At 47.0% G+C, this 21890-nt stretch overlaps 1 protein-coding gene across 1 annotated transcript in view; it reads left to right on the forward strand.

The window, feature by feature from the left end:
* Positions 1-21890, forward strand: part of DOC2B (double C2 domain beta) — a 133919-nt gene that overhangs the window by 23983 nt on the left and 88046 nt on the right. The window lies entirely within an intron of this gene.

Genomic DNA, 21890 nt, shown 5'->3' on the forward strand with positions numbered 1-21890 from the left:
TTTCAGATTAGCCACAGTTTTCACTTTCAGCAAATTGAAGATAAATCGAGGCTCCATCATAGCCACTGACTAGGCCCATGGTGGCGAACCTTTTGCACTCCAGATGTTATGGACTACAATTCCCATCAGCATGCTGGCAGGGGCTGATGGGAATTGTAGTCCATAACATCTGGAGTGCAAAAGGTTCGCCACCACTGGACTAGGCCAAAGGGCTGTGTCTGAAGCCCATAGTAAACTCGCCCAACAGGGTGGAAACTGTCTCTTTCCTTGCTGTAGTAGGAAGAAATATTCAGAATTGCAGGCTGCAGGGCAGTGGTGGGATCCAAACATTTTAATAACAGGTTCCGATGGTGGTGGGATTCAAACAGTCAGCCAGTCCTAAATCTGGAACCCTGAATAATGTAGTGTTCCCAATCCAGGGAGGAAAAACCTTCGTGCACGCAGCTCACAGGCACAAGGCCTGCACACGAGTGTGTATGTGTGATTCTGCTCTCTCAATGTTCAGACACATTATGCTAAGGTGATCAGATGGTCACCTTTGTAAACCGGGACAGGCGGCCGCACGTGCGCATATGCGCGCAGCCGCAGGAGCACACTGTCTTCTGGGGCGCTCCCGTTTCCTGCCTTGTCACAGGGCGGGAAACAGGAGCACCCCAGAAGGCCGTGCGCTCCTGCAGCCGCACACGGGAGGCTGCCGCACTGCCTTGCGCCCCAGAAGGCAGTGCAGCAGCCTTCTAAAAACCGGGACACTTGAAAAGACCAGCGGGATGCGGGACAAATTGTTTAAAGGCGGGACTGTCCCGCCAAAAGCGGGACGTCTGGTCAGCCTACATTATGCCCATTCTGAACAGGGTACCTGACTACTCTGAACAGGGTACCTGGCCGATTAACACTCTTCTGCCATAATGGAGAATGGTTTGGGGGGTGTGTGTGTGTCTTGTTGGTTGTTCCCCAGTAATTCCATTAGTTGCTTCTCCTAATCAGTTTTGTGAAGAAATGGCATTAAAACCTCCCTGGCCGGCTTCACGACCTATGAAATAGGGGGCTGGGCACATTGGGTTGCCCGCCCGTCCTTGCGCCTCATTTGGTCTCAGCACAATAAATGTTCTCTAATCCTTTCCCACCTGGGACTCCAATGGATCAGTAGCTATTGTTCCCTCTCCGCAGCTCTGCCCCACTTTCATTCCAAAGGTTTTAATAGCTGGCATCGGGTGCCCCAGGACCAGATGAGAAATGTCAACAGGAAGCTATTATTGGCAAAGTCCTCAGGAGATGCCCGCCTCTGCCCCCTTGACCGCCAGTTTCCCAAGCAAAGGTGCCCCTTTTCTATCTGGCCTCTGCTGCCAGTGTCTGCATTTTATAACAGACATTTAATAACTAGATGGCTTATGAGTATTATGAGTGGCATATAGGAGCTCCTGAGGACAGGCACATCAGGATTGGAAGTCAGGGAAGGGCAAAAAGGTGACCGCACTTGGAGTCCTGTGTTCAGTTCTGGTCACCACATCTCAAAAAGAATATCAAAGAGATAGAAAAAGTGCAGAGAAGGGCAACGAGGATGATTGAGGGACTGGAGCACCTTCCTTATGAGGAGAGGCTGCAGCGTTTGGGACTCTTTCGTTTGGAGAGGAGATGACTGAGGGGGGATATGATTGAAGTCTATACAATTATGCATGGGGTAAAAAATGTCGACAGAGAAACATTTTTCTCTCTTTCTCACAATACTAGAACCAGGGGGCATCCATTGAAAATGCTGGGGGGAAGAATTAGGACTAATAAAAGGAAACACTTCTTCACGCAACGTGTGATTGGTGTTTGGAATATGCTGCCACAGGAGGTGGTGATGGCCACTAACCTGGGTAGCTTTAAAAAGGGCTTGGACAGATTGATGGAGGAGAAGTCGATCTTTGGCTACCAATCTTAATCCTCCTTGATCTGAGGTTGCAAATGCCTTAGCAGACCAGGTGCTCGGGAGCAACAGCAGCAGAAGGCCGTTGCGTTCACATCCTGCCTGTGAGCTCCCAAAGGCACCTGGTGGGCCACTGCGAGTAGTAGAGTGCTGGACCAGATGGACTCTGGTCTGATCCAGCAGGCTCATTCTTATGTTCTTAAAATCTCAGAGAGGGTTAGAATCAATGCCTGGAATTTTCTGGCTGGCAACTGTTTGGACTCAAAAACTCCTATATCAATTTGACATCACCCTTGACCAAACTGAACGGATCCATCTTTCTTTTCATACGGTTTTCTGTTATCTTGTGCCAGCGTTTCCCTTTTAAATGCATGCAATTTTTAACTGTCTGTTGCACATAACGTAAAAAATGGTAAATACATCGTGAACAAAGCCTGCAATTTGGCATCCCCACCAGTTAAAAGCCGTGAAATGAAACACAAAACAGTGTATGAAAACAAAAAGGAGACATGGTAAAAAATAAAAGTAATGTCTATATGTAAGAAAAATCGACCCAAGGTTGGCCCTTAAATCAAAAGAAGGCTTCTTCTACATGTACAGTTTATCACAGATTTTCTCAGCTGTCAGATCTTGTATCTTGGAATCATTCTATATGAAATAATTCTGCATACCTCCTTTCCACCCATTGTTTTAGGGCTTCCCCCCCCCCCTCCATTCTCTTCAGTTGCATTTATTCTACCTGCAACTGCTGAAAACCTATTATTCTCTGGGACAGAGAAGAGCAACCTGTCATCGTTTTTTTTCTTTTGCACGGGTTCTCTAGCATTACTGTAGAGTCACATGTTGAAGTGGCAATTCCAAAATGTCTCAGTCTCCATTTCTACTACTGAGAATTACCGACCCAAAATGGACGTCAAAACAACTCCTGGGGCAGGCGCCACTACCTGAAGGAACAGAAACACATAGCTCCCCCCCCCCCCACACACACACAAAGAATCACATTTTTTGGCAAATTTGAAGAAACAGAAACATAGCCCATCCAGCCCACACATACACAAAGAATCACATGTTTCGGCCCAATTTAATCTGCAGTAGTGCACAATTGTTACTGCATCAGTCCCTGATTATATGCAACAATTACTTCTAGTACTGTTTTCAATTGCCCCAGCATCTCTCCATTCTATTGCTGATGCAATCACCCCCTGCTTCAAAATCACTACCTGCCCTAACATTACATCTCTAGTTCCATATGAAATTGACAAAGCTGATCCAACCAACCCTGCTTCTTTGTATCTCTGTCTGAATGTTAACATTGCAAGTTCTGTGTGAAATTGACAAAACTGATCCAACCGACTACTTTTTTTGTATCTGTGCCTAAAGGCTAACCTCACTAGTTTGATATGACAAAGAGAATTTTTTCAAAAATATATTCTTTGAAAATGGAGGAGGAGGAGAGAAAATGGCTGAATGGCAACTTCATGGGGTTGTGAATAAGGGCCAGAAGTTTGGTGGGATGGAGAAATAAAGACCTTTTCAATATGATTTGCACGCTCAAGGGGTGCTGGCTCAGAAACAGATAGAAAAAAAATCACAGTAAAATCGCTTGAAAATACAACGGAGGAAAAATGAAGGGAACAAGTTTCCAGAACCAAACAGAGGAAAAATTTGGAATTTAAAGGGGAAAAAATAGCATTTGAGGGCAAGATCCACTGAAAATGTCTTGTATAGAAAAGGCCCAGTTTTAGCCCTGAGCAATACAAAATGGACGTTATCACAGAGAAGGGCCTGCCTCTGATGAAGGGGCATTCAGAGAGGTGTTTGCCCACCTGGGAGGCAGGGTCACACGGGGCCTACTTGTCCTTGAAATGCCTTGATCTGCATTGAGCTTTAAATGAACATCTTGAATTATGCTCCAGAACAGGGGTGCCATAGACTACATCTGACTCACTACAAGATTTTATCCACCACCACCACCACCACCACCACCACCACCATCTTGCTTGTCCCTCACCAGAAGCAACAAGAGAAGGAGGCTCTGGATGTGTGGAGGTACTATGAGTGGAACCCAGGTGCCACTGCCACCCCAAAGCTGTTACCCACTGCCAGGGGTAACTAGAAAGTGATTTCAGAGTGATTTCAGCTTTGGCAGCAGTGAGCAGATGCAGAGGCAGGCTGCCTTCAGAGCAGAGGTTCTTTATTGTGATTTCAAGCTCTTTCATCCTGCATGTGAGCTCCCAAAGGCACCTGGTGGGCCACTGCGAGTAGCAGAGAGCTGGACTAGATGGACTCTGGTCTGATCCAGCTGGCTTGTTCTTATGTTCTTATGTTCTTTCCAGGCTGGACTGCCTACTACAGAATGAAACACAGCCCCTTTTACACAGTTTTTCACCCAATCAGAGGGGGAAGGGGGCAGTCCCCTGCCACACAATACAGACAATCTAAAACAAAGAGGAGGAAGACAGTCTTTTGTTTTTGCTGATGGGATTGAGTCCCAGAAGAAAAGGCTGCCAATGAATCTTGAGATCCTAGAAGTGGAAAATTCAATAGTCCAATGGGTCTTGAGATCCTCTTCGGTGAAAATTCAAATAGTCCAATGGGAAGTAGGGTGATGTCCTCCAAACAGCCAAGGCACACCTTGTAAGTCCAAAAGGTCTTTTGTTGAGGTTGACAAACTTATCAGATTGTAAGAAGGAGTTGTCCTTGCTTTGCATTTTCTGATCTACTTCCTTGTTACCTAGCTAAAATAAAACTACTGAAATCCTAAGAGGCATATTCTATTAATACAATAAAGTAAAAGGAATATTTCTAATCCATTTCTCTTCTTGTCCATCACTTAAAGTAACTCTATAGAATCTCTTAACCTTATAACAACATGCTTATATATTGGGGAGAGATAACACCAGTAATACATTTTTACTACATACACACATGGGTAACAAGCAAAGCAATATCAGTGTAATATCAAGGAAACTACAACATAACTAAATCCTTCAAGCTATATCACACATCATAGAAATGGGATGAAAGCTTTATCTAGGTTACATTGCAGGGGTTTATATTTAAGAGTTAACACAATCTTTATTCTAAAAGGGTTTCACAAACAGTTTGAGGGGGATGAGGAGGGGAATCATAAACTTCACACATTCTTTATGGATACCAACATATATCTCTATTTAAGGCTTAGGAGCAGCAGTGGCGTAGGAGGTTAAGAGCTTGTGTATCTAATCTGGAGGAACCGGGTTTGATTCCCAGCTCTGCCGCCTGAGCTGTGGAGGCTTATCTGGGGAATTCAGATTAGCCTGGGCACTCCCACACACGCCAGTTGGGTGACCTTGAGCTAGTCACAGCTTCTTGGAGCTCTCTCAGCCCCACCTACCTCACAGGGTGTTTGTTGTGAGGGGGGAAGGGCAAAGAGATTGTAAGCCCCTTTGAGTCTCCTGCAGGAGAGAAAGGGGGGATATAAATCCAACCTCCTCCTCCTCCTCTTCTTCTTCTTCTTCTTCTTCTTCTTCTTCTTCTTCTTCTTCTTCTTCTTCTTCTTCTTCTTCTTCTTCTTATTCTTATTCTTATTCTTATTCTTATTCTTATTCTTATTCTTATTCTTATTCTTAGCCAGGCATATTCCATAAGAAATGGAAACAACCCAAACAGCCCAGATGTGGAAAGCGAAGGGGGCAAAGGGAGGAAGGGCCTCATGGAGGAGGACCTCTGGCTTGAACCTACCTGCTCCGAGGCAAGATGGGCTCTCAGCCCCACACAGCCTCACTCAGTCACGTGCTCTGCCCCCCCTTGCTTTCTCCCCCCTCCCTCCCTCCCTCCCTCCCACCCTCCCTCCCTCCGACATGTCGGCAGTCCAAGTCAGCAAGGAGGAGCTCCACCCCAACCATGACAGCGCCACTGAGATCTCAAAGTGCAACAGGAAGCAGTTGAGCACAGTGATGAAGTCCATTCTACTCTGTTGTTTGTGATAGGCTCTGACCGGTTACAAAAATAACCATCCAAAAGCTTCTTCAGTGCTCAGAGATTTATTGTTTTCTTTCAGTTCTGCGCAGAAGAGGGAACTCCCCTATGTTAGCAACAGGGAGGAGGTTCAAGGGGCTGTTGCTTGCGTAACATAATTTATACCCTCTTACAAAGATCCCTCCTTGTCTTCTGACCATTGGTTTGAGTCAAGAAGACGTACAGACCTGGTCATCTCATCCCACCTTTTACCACACCTTGCCCATTCCCATATTTGGTGAAACTTAAGTCAAAAACACCTTGCGTAAAAAGGTTTCTATAACAACTACTGGTTTCTATTTTACCTTTATCTGAATTTGTGAGCTTCTGCTAATTCCTTATCTCCTTGGTGGGGCCCTGTTTTCCCAAACCACCTGAAAAACTCAGTGTCAGGCTGCCCCATGAGTTTCGTTTCTTCCAACTAAAGTAAGCTTCTGAAGTGCTTGGTGCCCAGTGAATTACTCTCATATAACTTGTATGATTAAATACAATGGCTTAAAACATCATAAACTATATGTCCATATCATTTGGAAAAAACAAAGCTTAATAAAGGGTTATAGACAGGGTAAGGGCCTCATGGAGGAGGTTAGGAGGTTCCACAGGTTAGGAAAGGCAGTGCCCAGTCCAAAAGAAAGCCGCCATGGTTAACAAGGGACGTTGAGGAAATTATTAGGGAAAAAAAGATGTCTTTTAGAAAATGGAAGTCCAACTTAACTGATAAAGAATACCAGAGAGAACACAAATGGTGGCAAAAGAGAAGCAAGTTAGCTGTAAGGGAGGCAAAAAAGGATTATGAGGAACGCATGGCTGTGAACATCAAAACCAGCAACAAACAGTTCTTCAAGTACATCAAAAGCAGGAAGCCAGCAAGGGAAGCGGTAGGCCCGTTAGATGACAAAGGAACAAAGGGTGTGCTAAAAGATGACAGGAGATTGCAGAGAAAAGCTGAATGACTTCCTTGCATCTGTCTTCACCCAAGCGGCGGTGACGAAAATTCCTGCACCTGGGCAAGCTTCTTAGGAGGCCGAATCCAGGAACTAGCGAAGATAGTGGTAGACAAGGAAGAAGTTCTGGCAGCCATTGATAAACTAAATGCTACCAAATCCCTGGCCCAGATTGCATTCACCCAAGGGGGGGACAGAGCTCCAAGCATGAAATTGCTGATCTTCTCACTTTAATATGCAACTTATCCTTGAAATCAGGCTCCATCCCTGAAGACTGGAAGATGGCCAATGTCACACCAATCTTTAAGAAAGGATCTAGGGGACCGAAATTACAGGCCAGTCAGTTTGACATCTGTTCCTGGTAAATTAGTAGAATCTGTCATTAAAAGATAAAATTATAAGAAAACATGTACAAAAGCAAAACCTGCTGAAAAGAGTCCAGCATGGCTTTTGCAGAGAGCAAGCTCCTGTCTTACAAACTTACTAGAGACATTTGAGGATGTAAATAGGCATGTGGATAAGGGGAACCAGTGGACATTGTCTACTTGGATTTCCAAAAGGCTTTTGACAAAGTTCCTCACCAGAGACTATTGAGAAAACTCAGCAATGAAGGAATAAGAGGGGAAGTCCTCCTATGGATTAAAAACTGGTTGAGAAACAGGAAGCAAAGAGTGGATGTAAATGGGAAATTCTCACAATGGAAGTGTGGGAGTGGTGTCCCCAAGGATCCCGTGTTGGGACCAGTGCTCTTTAACCTATTCATAAATGACCTGGAAGTAGGGGTGGGTAAGCGTGGTGGCCAAGTTTGCAGATGATACCAAATTATGTAGGGTGGTGAGAACCACAAAGGATTGCGAGGAGCTCAAAAGCGGACCTTGATAAGAATTAGGTGAGAGTGGGCTAAGAAATGGCAAATGCAGTTCAATGTAGCAAAATGCAAAGTGATGCACATAGGGGCAAAAATCCAAACTTCACATACACGCTACAGGGGTCAGTGCTATCAGTCACAGACCAGGAAAGGTTGAAATGCCTTAGTTGATAGTTCCATGGGAATGTCAACTCAATGTATGGCAGCTGTGAAAAAAAAGGCAAACTCTATGCTGGGGATAATCAGGAAAGGAATTGATAATAAAACTGCAAAGATTGTCATGCCCTTATATAGAAGCGATAGATGCGACCACACTTGGAGTACTGTGTTCAGTTCTGGTCACCACATCTCAAAAGGATATTGAAGAGATAGAAAAAGGTGCAGAGAAGGGCAATGAGGATGATTGAGGGACTGGAGCACCTTCCTTATGAGGAAAGGCTGCAGCGTTTGGGACTCTTTAGTTTGGAGAGACGTCTGAGGGGGGATATGATTGAAGTCTATAAAATTATGCATGGGGTAGAAAATGTTGACAGAGAGAAATTTTTCTCTCTTTCTCACAATACTAGAACCAGGGGGCATTCATTGAAAATGCTGGGGGGAAGAATTAGGACTAATAAAAGGAAACACTTCTTCACGCAACGTGTGATTGGTGTTTGGAATATGCTGCCACAGGAGGTGGTGATGGCCACTAACCTGGATAGCTTTAAAAGGGGCTTGGACAGATTTATGGAGGAGAAGTCAATTTATGGCTACCAACCTTGATCCTCTTTGATCTGAGATTGCAAATGCCTTAACAGTCCAGGTGCTCGGGAGCAACAGCCGCAGAAGGCCATTGCTTTCACATCCTACATGTGAACTCCCAAAGGCACCTGGTGGGCCACTGCGAGTAGCAGAGAGCTGGACTAGATGGACTCTGGTCTGATCCAGCTGGCTTGTTCTTATGTTCTAAGAGAGGGTGGGTTTCAGATGTGGGTATGGGTGAAGTGGGCATTTTGGCAGAACATGACTTCTCCTTTGGCACGTTTGATTGCGATATTTAAACAAACATCCTTCCACTGTAAGCTGACGCTTTGAAAATAAAATTCTCTCCTAATGATGCCTTTTTGAGTCCTTCCACCTGATGGAGAATCAGCAGAATGTAGGATCTTATTTAGAATCGACGGTCTCTGTTTTAATCTTGTTCTTCGGTTTGGTTGTTTTTCGCTTTTGTTTGTTTCGCCGGGAAAGGCGCTCCGTTTTTATTGCAATTGTCACATTTCTCTTCTGTTCTGAATCATCTCGTGCTGATTACAATGCCGAGTAAAACTTATGCATTCCTTGAAATGTTGTCCATTCATTTGTTTGATCAAACTGATTATTTTTCAGCCAGCGAATATTTTTAAAAATGGACCATGTGGCAGGAAGGTTTGGCGGCTGCTGCTCCAGAACCTCTGGCTCATTCCGCACATGCAGAATAATGCACTTTCAAACTGCTTTCAGTGCTCTTTGAAGCTGTGCGGAATAGCAAAATCCACTTGCAAACCGTTGTGAAAGTGATTTGAAAATGCATTATTTTGTGTGTGTGGAAGGGGCCTCTGTGGCTGGGCTGCGTTTGCCTTGCTGGCCAACTTTGCAAAATTGTTATAGGAACAACGGAGAGGAAAAGGGTGCTGGAATCATTTTGAACACTTTGAAATGCTGTATATAAATGGTGAGCGGCAGTTATTCAATTTGTGCCAGTAACCAAAGGCCAAAGAAATTCAATTTGGCTGCGATATTGCTTTTCACTTAAATTAATCTTCCTCTTAAAACTTCCTAACTGTTATCGCAAAACCTTTCCCCATCAGCTTTTGGATAATTCGGAGAGGGAGGCTCAAACTCCGCTCGCAGATTCGGGTTTGCTAGTGACTCTTTTACTTGCTGTAGAAGAGCTACTGACCCTGCCTGTTGCCGAGAGATTTTGTAGAACTGACTACATGTTGTTTTATTTTGCTCCCATCTTTCTTCGGAAAAGTTGGTCTTGACGCCTCAGCAGCTTGGAGGCTTTCCAGCAAAGCTGGACTCCTGTTTCTTTACAAACGAGAGTCTTTTTGCCTTTTCAGAATTCTGATGAAAAGCATAAACAGAGGTTTAATATCAAGCACAAAAATGTGGCAAAGGAGGGGAACGGAAGGAGATGAACAGAAGGGAAGAGAGGTTTTTTTCATGAGGGATTAAGCAGGATAAGAGCCAGTTTCTGACCCGGAAGCTTCCTAGCTTTGGGGGAAATGGAAGGCATTAGGAACAGCGCCCCAGCCTTTTTGAGCTTGAACAATTGGTCACATTTGGAATTCTGACTTGGCATGGCAGGTGCTGCGACAAAATGGCTGCCACAAGAAGTAGAGCCAAACGCAAAATGAATACCGTAGGCCAGGGGTGGCCAACCTATGGCACTCCAAATGGTCATGGACTACAATTCCCATCAGTCCTGCCAGCCCTCACTTCTGAGGGCAGAGACAGAAAAAGCGGGGCTTGTGAGACAGATGTTAACTGGGGGGGTTGGCAGTATCAGAGGAGACAGCCCTTCAAGCCCCCTTGATATTGCTAGCAGTGGTAGCTATCACATGCCTCTACATTGGGGTGGTCCAGATGTTCATGGACTACAATTCCCATCGCCTGCAGCTCTTCTGCTTTCCCCCCTATTTAGTTAAGACTGGGTTGAGACTGCTTCTGACGGTGCAATCAACAGACCCTCTGCAGAGATGCAGGCCATCTGGTCTGCGTGCCCACCTTCACAGTGTGTCCTTGAATGTTCTGAGGAACGCTCACCTTTACAGCTGATATTTTCCTTTCAGCATATCTGTGCCTGACTGTTACAATCACTCACTCGAAGTGAAATTGACAAAGCTGATCTAATTGCTCCTGCTTCCATGCCTGACTTTTAACATCGCAAGCTGTATTTGAAATTGACAAAGCTGAACGAGTCGCCCTTGCTTCTTTGTATCTGTGCCTGAATATTAACATTGCAAGCTCTATAAAATTGACAAAGCTGATCTAATTGCGCCTGCTTCTTTATATATGTGCCTGTATGATAACATCACATGCTCTAAGTCAGTGGTGGCGAACCTTTGGCACTCCAGATGTTATGAACTACAATTCCCATCAGCCCCTGCCAGCATGGCCAATTGGCCATGCTGGCAGGGGCTGATGGGAATTGTAGTCCATAACATCTGGAGTGCCAAAGGTTCGCCACCACGGCTCTAAGTGAAATTGACAAAGCTGATTTAATTGCCCCTGCTTCTATGTATTTGTCTGACTGTTAACATCACAAGCTCTATGCAAAATTGACAACACTGACCTAATCACCTCTGCTTTCACTATATCTGTGCCTGCACAGATGTGAAATTGAAAATTCCGATCTAATTGCCCCATCTCTCTGAATCTGGAAGGGTTTTTGCCATATCCTTTTCCCTATATGCCTCAGTTTGCTCTCTGAGCTTGTCTGAACAAGGCAGTTTTTGGGCACTTCTAGAAAACTCTGCAATTTTTTTCCAATTGGGAAGCCTGACAGTGAGGGCATGATGTTGGGGTGCAATTTCAGTGCTTGCCATGGGTGGCATTTTCTATAGGTACATCCAGTGGTGGGATTCAGCCGGTTCGCACCGCTTCGGCAGAACCGGTTGTTAAAACGGTGCTTGTAAACAACCAGTTGTTTACAACAGAAGGGGGGGCGCTCCCCCCGCCCCCTCTTCTTTGCTTTGCTCCCTGGCTCTCTTGCTCCCTATTTTTATAATCTGTTTTTGCATACTTATTGCTATTTTTAGGGAGGAGTTTGGTCGCTCCCTTCTTTCTAGGGTGGTTTTAAAGGAATTGGGTTGCGGGACGCCATTTTTATTGTTACTGTTTTTGACCACTGTTTACATGGTTTTAATGGTTTTGATGAATTTTAGTACATATGTTCACTATTGTGACCCTTGTTATATATTGTACATAGATGATGTTGTGCACCGCCCAGAGCCCCTTGGGGATTGGGCGGTCTATAAATTTAAATAATAAATAAATAAATACATAAATTATTTGAATCCCACCACTGGATACGTCCCTGGTTTTTCTGCTCTGGCTCGGCCAGAAGGAGCCAGTTTCATCTACCTGAGATGCAAACAGTGCTGCTGGCGTGTTCAAGGTGACCCAGGGATCGCATGGGGATTCCTTCACGCAGCCTTTCATCCATCCATCCATCCATGTCCAGAGTTACGCTGCATGCTTTAGGATCTTGGCTTCTTATGCAAATAGTTCGGCCTCAGGTGCGGACGTTCAAGGGCACGCTGTGAAGGTGGGCACGCGGACCAGATGGCCGGCATCTCTGCAGAGGGTCTGTTGATTGCACCGTCAGATTGGTGTGTGCGGAACGGCTTCTTAACAGCCACTGTAAGTTCAGTCTCATGGAAAACTGTGGGGAGCGGCTGGTGCATGCATGCATGCATTGCACATTGCTTTCCCTGAGTCGCATACAGAGAGTGGCAAAAGGTGTAAGATGTGGACTCTTGTGGGTGCACTTGGGCACAGCAGACAGGATTAGGCAAATGGCCCATTTCACAGGACGGAATTGCCTGCAGCTCTTCCGCTTTTCCCCTTACTTTTAGTTAAGACTGGGTTGAGACAGCTTCTTAACAAAACAAACAAAAAATTAAAATCCTGCACCTCTTGGAAAAGGGCAAGGAGAATGGTTCTCATCCTTAATAATATCATAAAAACATAAGAACATAAGAACTAGCCTGCTGGATCAGACCAGAGTCCATCTAGTCCAGCATTCTGCTACTTGCAGTGGCCCACCAGATGCCTTTGGGAGCTCACATGCAGGATGTGAAAGCAAGGGCCTTCTGCTGCTGCTGCTCCTGAGCACCTGGTCTGCTAAGGCATTTGCAATCTTGGATCAAAGAGGATCAAGATTGGTAACCATAAATCGACTTCTCCTCCATAAATCTGTCCAAGCCCCTTTTAAAGCTATCCAGGTTAGTGGCCATCACCCCCTCCTGTGGCAGCATATTCCAAACACCAATCATACGTTGCGTGAAGAAGTGTTTCCTTTTATTAGTCCTAATTCTTCCCCCCAGCATTTTCAATGAATGCCCCCTGGTTCTAGTATCTGCGCAGCAGTTTTTCCAAGGGCTTGTTGCCAGTTGGAGGGCCAAAGTGGAGAGAAGCCAGCTTGCAGGCGATCACCAGTGAGTTCATGTCTGGGATAGTATTTCGACTGGATGCTAAAACTCACCCCCAACTGACAGCTCTCCCACCTTGCTTCTGCAAGTTCAGCTGGCGTTGTCCACGTGCTTGGACTCCTATCTGCACCCTCCTATGGACTGGAAACTTGCTTTAAAAAAAAGCCTGCGATGCTTCTCAAAATGCAGACTTTATGCTTAAACAAAATACACACCGCTCCTGTGTATTAAAACAGCAGTGGTGTAGGAGGTTAAGAGCTCGTGTATCTAATCTGGAGGAACCGGGTTTGATTCCTGGCTCTGCCACCTGAGCTGTGGAGGCTTATCTGGGGAATTCAGATTAGCCTGTGCACTCCCACACACACCAGCTGGGTGACCTTGGGCTAGTCACAGCTTCTCGGAGCTCTCTCAGCCCCACCCACCTCACAGGGTGTTTGTTGTGAGGGGGGAAGGGCAAGGAGATTGTAAGCCCCTTTGAGTCTCCTGCAGGAGAGAAGGGGGGGGGGTATAAATACAAACTCTTCTTCTTCTTAACCATGGGGGAAGAACTTGTACAAACACTGTCACGACTAGAAGAAGAGTTTGCATTTATACCTCATTTTTCTCAACCGTAAGGAGTCTCAAAGCAGCCTACAAATTAGCTTTTCTTCCTCTCCCCACACCTCATGAGGTAGGTGGGGCTGAGAGAGTTCAGAGAGAACTGTCTCAGGGTCACCCAGCAGGAATGTAGGAGTGTGGAAACACATCTGGTTCCCCAGATAAGCCTCTGCCACTCAGGTGGAGGAGTGAGGAATCAATCCCGGTTCTCCAGATTAGAATCCACCTCCTCTTAACCATTCCACCACGCTGTCTCTGATTTGGAGATCAGTTCTAATTCCAGGAGGTCTCCAGGCCCCACCTTGAGATTGGCGACCCTATTTTAAAGAGATTGGTAGTGGGATGGTGAGGGCCGGGAACTTTTTAAACAAGCAAACGCTGCGTTCCAAGGCATTTTGTGCTTCGGCAACAGGTGGGAATCTGTTTCAAAGGAGTGGAAATGTGTCGCTGCATATCTGTGCATCTGTTCTTCTCTGTTTACCTGGGTTTTTCTTTGCAAAGCCTCTTGTAATGCATTCGAAAAATGCTTGGATCGAGGCAGCTATGACTAAATGAGGCAGTCGAGGGCTGCCAAAGATGACAGACTGTGGTTCTCCTTTCTGTTCTCTTTGTTTGTTAAAAGGAGAAATGAGGTAACAGAAGAGTGTCTGTGTCAGTATTTTGGCTCCTTTGAAAATGGCGTGTGCCTGAAATAGAGGAAAGGTATTCTTTGCACCTGAGGATGGGGCGGAGGGGAGTGTTATCTCCATTTTCCGGGCCAAAAAAATGCTGCTTATCTAATCCAGCTTGTGGGTTTGTTTTAAATTCATTGAGTCGGAACGAGCTGATGTTCTCAAACAGTCATTCTCGTGAACTGCGTGAAATTGTTTACCATTCCAACATTCAGAGGTTGTGACCAAATGAGAAGAATTGCCCTATTGGATCAAACCCAGGGCAGTCCAATCCAACAGTAGGCAGATATCTCTGAAACCTCACAAGCTGAGCAAGAGGGTGAGGGTCATTTCCAGGTTTCCTCGCAATCTCCCCATTGCCAAACCACAGAACACAGATCAGTCCCGTTTCTAGCGCTCCCCTCCCCCCCCCCCAATCACGGGATTTTCCTGGACCTGCTTGTATATGCACCTTTTTGAAAAAATACTAATAGGAGATGGGGGCTACACATTTGAGGGTCCGTAACTTTGACCCCCCCCCCCATGAACCAAACTTCACAAAACCTGGGTGATATCATCAGGAGCGTCTCCTGAACATACTCTGAAATTTTGGAGCTGCTAGCTTAACAATTGCACCCCTGACAGCAGGCGCACCCCACCCCCAAGGGGCAGGCCTAGACGTCTTCACTAGAAACATGCCGCAGTGAGGATGTTGGAACCTGGATGAAAAGGTGCCGATTCTTTTGAAACGTGGCTGTATCTAGATTAAATTTTCAGTGGGAATTCAACCAGAGAGTAACACCCACGTGTGTGTAACTGGAGCAGCCTTTCATAGAGGAGCTGGTTTAAGTCCATGATGAATCCAGCAGTGCCAACCGGAAGGATATTATTGGAAGGTTTGGCCTGGGCCCCACCATCCAGCTCTGGTTAAACAAGGAAAATGTACCAATCATAGAAACCTCCTTCCTCAGTTGACCACAGTGCAACTGGCCAGACCCACTGACACCACCCCCCGCCCCTAGACTGCCTCAGTACCCCCAAGATGTCATTTCTTTTTCTGCCCCAGTTTGCTCGCTTCTCATGACCAGAGCAAAGGCAGGCGAGAGACAATTCCAAAGGACGTCCTTCCGGGCACGATCTTGCAAAACACTGGAAAATTGGTTGTTTGTTCGCTTGGCATAATTGGAATCTTAACGAGGCTCTGCGGATTTCCCCCTCTGCTTTAAATAGACCGGATTCAGTCTTGCCGGGTGATAGGGGACAAACCGGCGCCTTCCTTTGGGCTGCTGACGGAGCGACTGACAGACAAACACTGTTTGCTTCACAGAGTCCCCTGGCATTTGGATCTTACCTGGCAGCAGGTGGACTTTTGCAGCCAAAACTGGTGTCTTCCAGCGAGAGGAAAGCACCGAGGCTGCCAAGGAGCAACCTGCCGCTACCCGATTAAAAACAATAGTCTCCCAGAGTGTGGTTAGGAGGCAAAGGTAATTGCGGTCCTTTTCAGTGTCCGAGGGGGATTGTCGCGCCGGGTTCATCTTGTTGCCTTGCATAACAGTCAGAAAGGCAATGGAATTTGCTCCTCCAGAGAGGGTTGGGGCATCGTGTCATCTTTTCTTCTTTGGCATCCTTCTGCAGAACTGTGAAGCTGGCTTTGCAATGAGCGGGCCGCTTGTGGATTGAGCGCCAGCTGTCCAGAATTGATGATTTGTCCTTGGCTTTTCTTAAATCGTGTGTTTTGGAGCCTGCTTTATATGTGTGTGTGTGTATAAGTGCCATCAAGTCAGAGGTGGGATCCAGCAGGTTCTCACAGGTTCCCGAGAGTAGGTTACTAATTATTTGTGTGTGCCGAGAAGGGGGTTACTAATTGGTGATTTTGCCACGTGATTTTTGCCTTACTGACGCCCCTCCTCTCAGCAGTAGCGCGCAGAACTTGAAGCAGTCTAGCAGGAGGTGCACCGGCGTGCGTAGCAGCCTGCGCCTGCGTGCATTCGTTTCCCGCCCAAGGACCGGCGCAGCGGCTGAGTCCTTGCCACAACCCCGCCCAGGAATGCCTCGCCCCGGAATGCCCAGCCACGCCCCTGTTGTGCTCCGCCCAGCCCCATTGGCGCTACGCCACAGTTTGAATCCCACCACCTTGGGAACCTGTTACTAAATTTTTTGGATCCCACCACTGCATCAAGTTGTACCTGTGCTAGGTTGGCTGGGGAAAATTCAGCACAGGGAAACAAACTGGTGCAAAAATAAAGAGAATCACTTCTTACAAGGTAGACACGGGCAGCCCCATTCAAAGCCCTGGCAGTGGGACAGGCGAGGGGGTGTCCTTGGGCCTGCTGGCTCGCCTGGGACCGCCGGGTTCTTGTGGCTCGCGCCTGAGCCACAAGTTGAGGGGCAGCTCTCTGCCTGCCACAGGCCCCTGCCCACCCCGGTCTCGCTTTGCTCAGGGTAGTTTGCCCGGAAACTGGGGGGGCAGCTGGGCAAGTCCGAGGTGGGGGGCACCCCTGGACTCCAACATGGGGGGAAGGAGGAGGGGTGATTTCCTCCCCCCCACATGACTAAATGGCCGCCGCCTGGGTACACTTGACCCCATATGTTCCCCTAGGCAGTACGCCCCTGCTGACCACCCTATGTGTCGATGTTCCTGGAGCAGCAGTGGCGTAGGAGGTTAAGAGCTCGTGTATCTAATCTGGAGGAACCGGGTTTGATTCCCAGCTCTGCCGCCTGAGCTGTGGAGGCTTATCTGGGGAATTCAGATTAGCCTGTGCACTCCCACACACGCCAGCTGGGTGACCTTGGGCTAGTCACAGTTTCTCGGAGCTCTCTCAGCCCCACCCACCTCACAGGGTGTTTGTTGTGAGGGGGGAAGGGCAAGGAGATTGTCAGCCCCTTTGAGTCTCCTGCAGGAGAGAAAGGGGGGATATAAATCCAAACTCTTCTTCTTCTTCCTTTCAGTTTTTTTAAAACAGTATTTTTATGCAATTGGTATATGAAGAACACTGCACAGGGCTAAAGGAGGAGGAACAAATTCAGATTCAGATGACCTCATTATGGATTAAATTGCCCTCCCTATAAAAAAAACCTTGATTCAAATTTCTCGCTGCCTTTTTAACGAACAATAATTCTTTCAGTGATTTGGAGACGTTTGCTTTCCTCTTTCCGGATAATGACCTTTTATTTCTTACAAAATGTCACTTTTTGCCCTGGCAGCCGAGAAAATTCGAGCCGAAACTGTATCTAATTTGGGCAATATCTGTACTTGATTTTTATCTGCTCTGAAGTTATATTTGATTTTATTGCCGGTCATCGTGAACATTTGATTGCAACGGCCTTTGGCCATAGACAGTAAACTGCACCGGTCGCTGTACGAAGTTTTGGTGGGGAAAATTCAGCACAGGGAAACGAACTGGCGCAAAAATAAAGAGAATCACTTTTTACAAGGTAGACCAGAGCAGCCCCGTCCAAAGCCCTGGCAGCGGGACACAGCGCCACCCTGCGTGAAGAAGCAAGAAGAAGAAGAAGAAGAAGAAGAAGAAGAAGAAGAAGAAGAAGAAGAAGAAGAAGAAGAAGAAGAAGAAGAGTTTGGATTTATATCCCCCCTTTCTCTCCTGCAGGAGACTCAAAGGGGCTTACAATCTCCTTGCCCTTCCCCCCTCACAACAAACACCCTGTGAGGTGGGTGGGGCTGAGAGAGCTCTGAAGAACTGTGACTAGCCCAAGGTCACCCAGCTGGCGGGTGTGGGAGTGCAGAGGCTAATCTGAATTCCCCAGATAAGCCTCCACAACTCAAGCGGCAGAGCTGGGAATCAAACCCGGTTCCTCCAGATCAGAGTCCACCTGCTCTTAGCCACTGCTCTTAGCCACTACGCCACTGCTGCTCCTGCAAGCAACATCTGCAAGCAACATCTCCCCACCACCACCACCAGAAAGCCCTCGATTGTGCTCTATGACTTATACCACCCAAAAGGGAGGCGTCAGTCTAGGAGTTGAGGCCGCGGCATAACTGCCAATTTGATGAGCATTCATCAATAGCCACAATGTCGGCTCCGCCCCCAGGACTGCCTCCACCATGCTCCTGCTGCGCCCACGTGGCTAGTGGCGGTGTGAGAGCACTACCATTGCCTTGGATCCCATGTCTAACCACCACGAAACGCAGCTGTGGCCACCCACCAGTGTTTCTGCCCCTCTGCTCAGTTAAGTACCCCAGGGAGGGCGATTCTGCCAGTGCGGGCATGCACCGCTTCCATGGAGCGATTTGGCACCCCCCTTTAGATGGGGCTGGAAATGTGGCTATTCAAATCCAGAGCAGCAGTGGCGTAGGAGGTTAAGAGCTCGTGTATCTAATCTGGTGGAACCGGGTTTGATTCCCCGCTCTACCGCCTGGACTGTGGAGGCTTATCTGGGGAATTCAGATTAGCCTGTGCACTCCCACACACGCCAGCTGGGTGACCTTGGGCTAGTCACAGCTTCTCGGAGCTCTCTCAGCCCCACCTACCTCACAGGGTGTTTGTTGTGGGGGGGGGGAGGGAAAGGAGATTGTCAGCCCCTTTGAGTCTCCTGCAGGAGAGAAAGGGGGGATAAAATCCAAACTTCTTCTTCTCTTCTTGCTACGCCTCTGGTTCAGATAGATGCAGTGGTGGGATTCAGCAGGTTCACACCACTTTGGCAGAATCAGTTGTTAAAATAGTGCTTGTAAACAACCAGTTGTTAAATTATTTGAATCCCATCACCGGAATCGGTTGTCAAATTATTTGAGTCTTGCCCTGAGCAGCCCTTTAGCTTCCTCGTTGAGCCCATTTAAAGTAGGTTTATTTTTATTCTGGCTTGAAGGGGAGAAATCCAGGAGCTAGAAGAATCATGACCACCTTGGACACAATATCATCTAGACCAGTGATGGCGAGCCTTTTCAAGACCGAGTGCCCAAATGGCAACCCAAGACCCATTTATTTATCGTAAAGTGCCAACACGACAATTTAACCTGAATACTGAGGTTTTAGTTTAGAAAAAACGGTTGGCTCCGAGGCGCGCGTTACTCGGGAGTAAGCTTGGTGGTAGTTGGTGGCTTTGCTTTGAAGCAACTGTGCAACTCTTCCAATGGGTGAATCACGACCCTAGGAGGGTTTACTCCGAAGCAAGCCCCATGCCAGCAACCGAGCTTACTCCCAGGTCGCGCTTTAGTTCTTTGCATGAAAATCAGTGGGGTTTAACAGCGCTTAACAGGCTTACCTACACTGCTTCCCCAAAACTAGGTCTTCGGTTTAATGCTAATAATCGAGCCCAACGGCCCAGGCCAGCCTAGATGTGGGGGGGGGGGGGGACTCTGTTTGCACGTGCCCACAGAGAGGGCTCTGTGCCACCTCTGGCACCCGTGCCATAGGTTCGCCACCACTGACGCTCCTAAATACTATGAGGGGAGAGTGGATTCTTGTTGCCCGTGCTGAAGCAGTTTAGGTGAATATCATTTTCTCTGATGGGCAGCGCCTTCTCTGGGGTCTCAGATGGTGGACTTTCACATGACTATCTGATCCTCTTAACTGGAGATACTAAGGGTCGGACCTGGGGGCTTTTGCATACCAAGATATGGTCTGTCGCTGGCCCACAGCCCCTGACAATATTCCTCATAGATCCAATCAAGTCAAGAGTCTCAGAAAAGTGCCAAAAAAGAGAGAGAAATTAATGATTAAAGCTGAAGCGGCGCAGCCAGAGTAGGATACCAATGAGGCCATTTACAGCCTATTCATCTTTTCTGCAGATCAGCAACCTATCCTATGCCTTTCTCACTACTTCCCTTTTGATACACGGAACTAAATTTAACCAATTTTTGGCACCATCATCCCCCCCATCTCGGTTTTTTTCTCCAGCGTACTGCTAAGGACAGCCTTCGAGTGTGTTTTGAAACCAACGGGGTGTCTTTCTGTTTCAATCAATAATCTCTGTGTGGGAACAAACAAACCCTAGAATTATACCAGCAGGCCTGCGTGGATTTGCGTGGGAACGCAGTGCAGGCAGGCACCCGGTCGGAAGCAGAAGTTGACATTCCTTAGGCCCAGCTGTGTTTCTTCATGGAAAGCAAGTATCCAGTCTCCACAGCGTATTCGGGGAGGGGGAGGGGAGAACACATTTAGAAGATGTAGAGGACAACATAGCCCAAGGTTGGTGTTTAGAATATGCTGCCACTCTAATCTGGAGGAACCGGGTTTGATTCTTTGCCGCTCGAGCTGTGGAGGCTTATCTGGGGAATCCAGGTTAGCCTGTGCACTCCCACACAGGTCAGCTGGGTGACCTTGGGCTAGTCACAGTTCTTCGGAGCTCTCTCAGTCCCACCTACCTCACAGGGTGTTTGTTGTGAGGGGGGAAGGGAAACGAGATTTAGCTTTAAAAGGGGCTTGGACAGATTGATGGAGGAGAAGTCGATTTATGGCTACCAATCTTGATCCTCTTTGATCTGAGATTGCAAATGCCTTGACAGACCAGGTGATCGGGAGCAACAGCCGCAGAAGGCCATTGCTTTCACATCCTGCAGGTGAGCTCCCAAAGGCACCTGGTGGGCCACTGCCAGTAGCAGAGAGCTGGACTAGATGGACTTTGGTCTGATCCAGCTGGCTTGTTCTTATGTTCTTATGTTCTTAGATTGTCAGCCCCTTTGAGTCTCCTTGCAGGAGAGAAAGGGGGGGGGGGATATAAATCCAACTCTTCTTCTTCCTGTGTGTCTTTCTCTACTACTTTTCTCCTTTTACTTTCATTTATCTATTTTATTATATTTGATTCCCCACCCTTTACTGCTGTTATGTTTGAATGTCTTTCTGAACCGTACTTAAAGACTGGGGATGAGTGTTCTTCTTAAGGTTCCATGGAGAATGAGAGGAAAGTGGGATAGAAATGTTTTTAAATAAATATAGGTTTAACCTGCAGGGGAAGACCCAACATGAGATGGAGCGACTCTATAAAGGAAATTATGGTCCTCAGTTTGCAAGGCTGCTAACAATAGAAGGCTGTTAACAATGGAACATTTTGAAGCACATTGAATCATAGCGTTGCCGTGAATCAGAAGCAACGCGATGGCACTCAACACACACACAAAGCTATTGTCGAAGGCTTTCGCAGCTCAAATCGACCGGCTGTTGTGGGTTTTCCAGGTTGTGTGGCCGGGGTCTGGTAGTTTTTGCTCCTTCAGTTAGTTAGTTAGTTAGTTAGTTAGTTAGTTAGTTAGTTAGTTAGTTAGTTAGTTAGTTTGTTTGTTTGTTTGTTTGTTTGTTTGTTTATTATTTTGATTTTTATACCGCCCTAGCCCCGAGGGGCTCCGGGCGGTGTACAACAAAATTAATACAGTGAATTAGGGCAAACCATACAAATAAAACAGCAGTAGCCCATAAAACTCCAACATTAAAACATACTGAGTTTCATTAAAACAGCGGTAATTTCATAATAAAGGCACCCGGAGAATCCTTTCCTTTAAAACCCTCCCCTAGGGAGCAGTCGGACTCCTCCATAGGAGGATAATCTTGATGGAATCTTCAGAGGTGTGTCCCACTGTGCCACGGAGAGAAACCCATGCTACCGGGACATGCCTCTGAAGACGCCAGCCATAGATGCAGCAGGCGAAACATTAGGAGCAAAAACTACCAGACCCCGGCTACACAGCCCGGAAAACCCACAAGAGACGCACAAAGCTGTTTTAAGGGTTTTCCTCGTGCAAAAAAAGCAGGATATTTGTATTCTTGAAAAAAATAAACAGCACACCGATAAACAGGC

This window comes from Sphaerodactylus townsendi, linkage group LG16 (assembly GCF_021028975.2).
Source record: "Sphaerodactylus townsendi isolate TG3544 linkage group LG16, MPM_Stown_v2.3, whole genome shotgun sequence".
Lineage (NCBI taxonomy): Eukaryota > Metazoa > Chordata > Lepidosauria > Squamata > Sphaerodactylidae > Sphaerodactylus > Sphaerodactylus townsendi.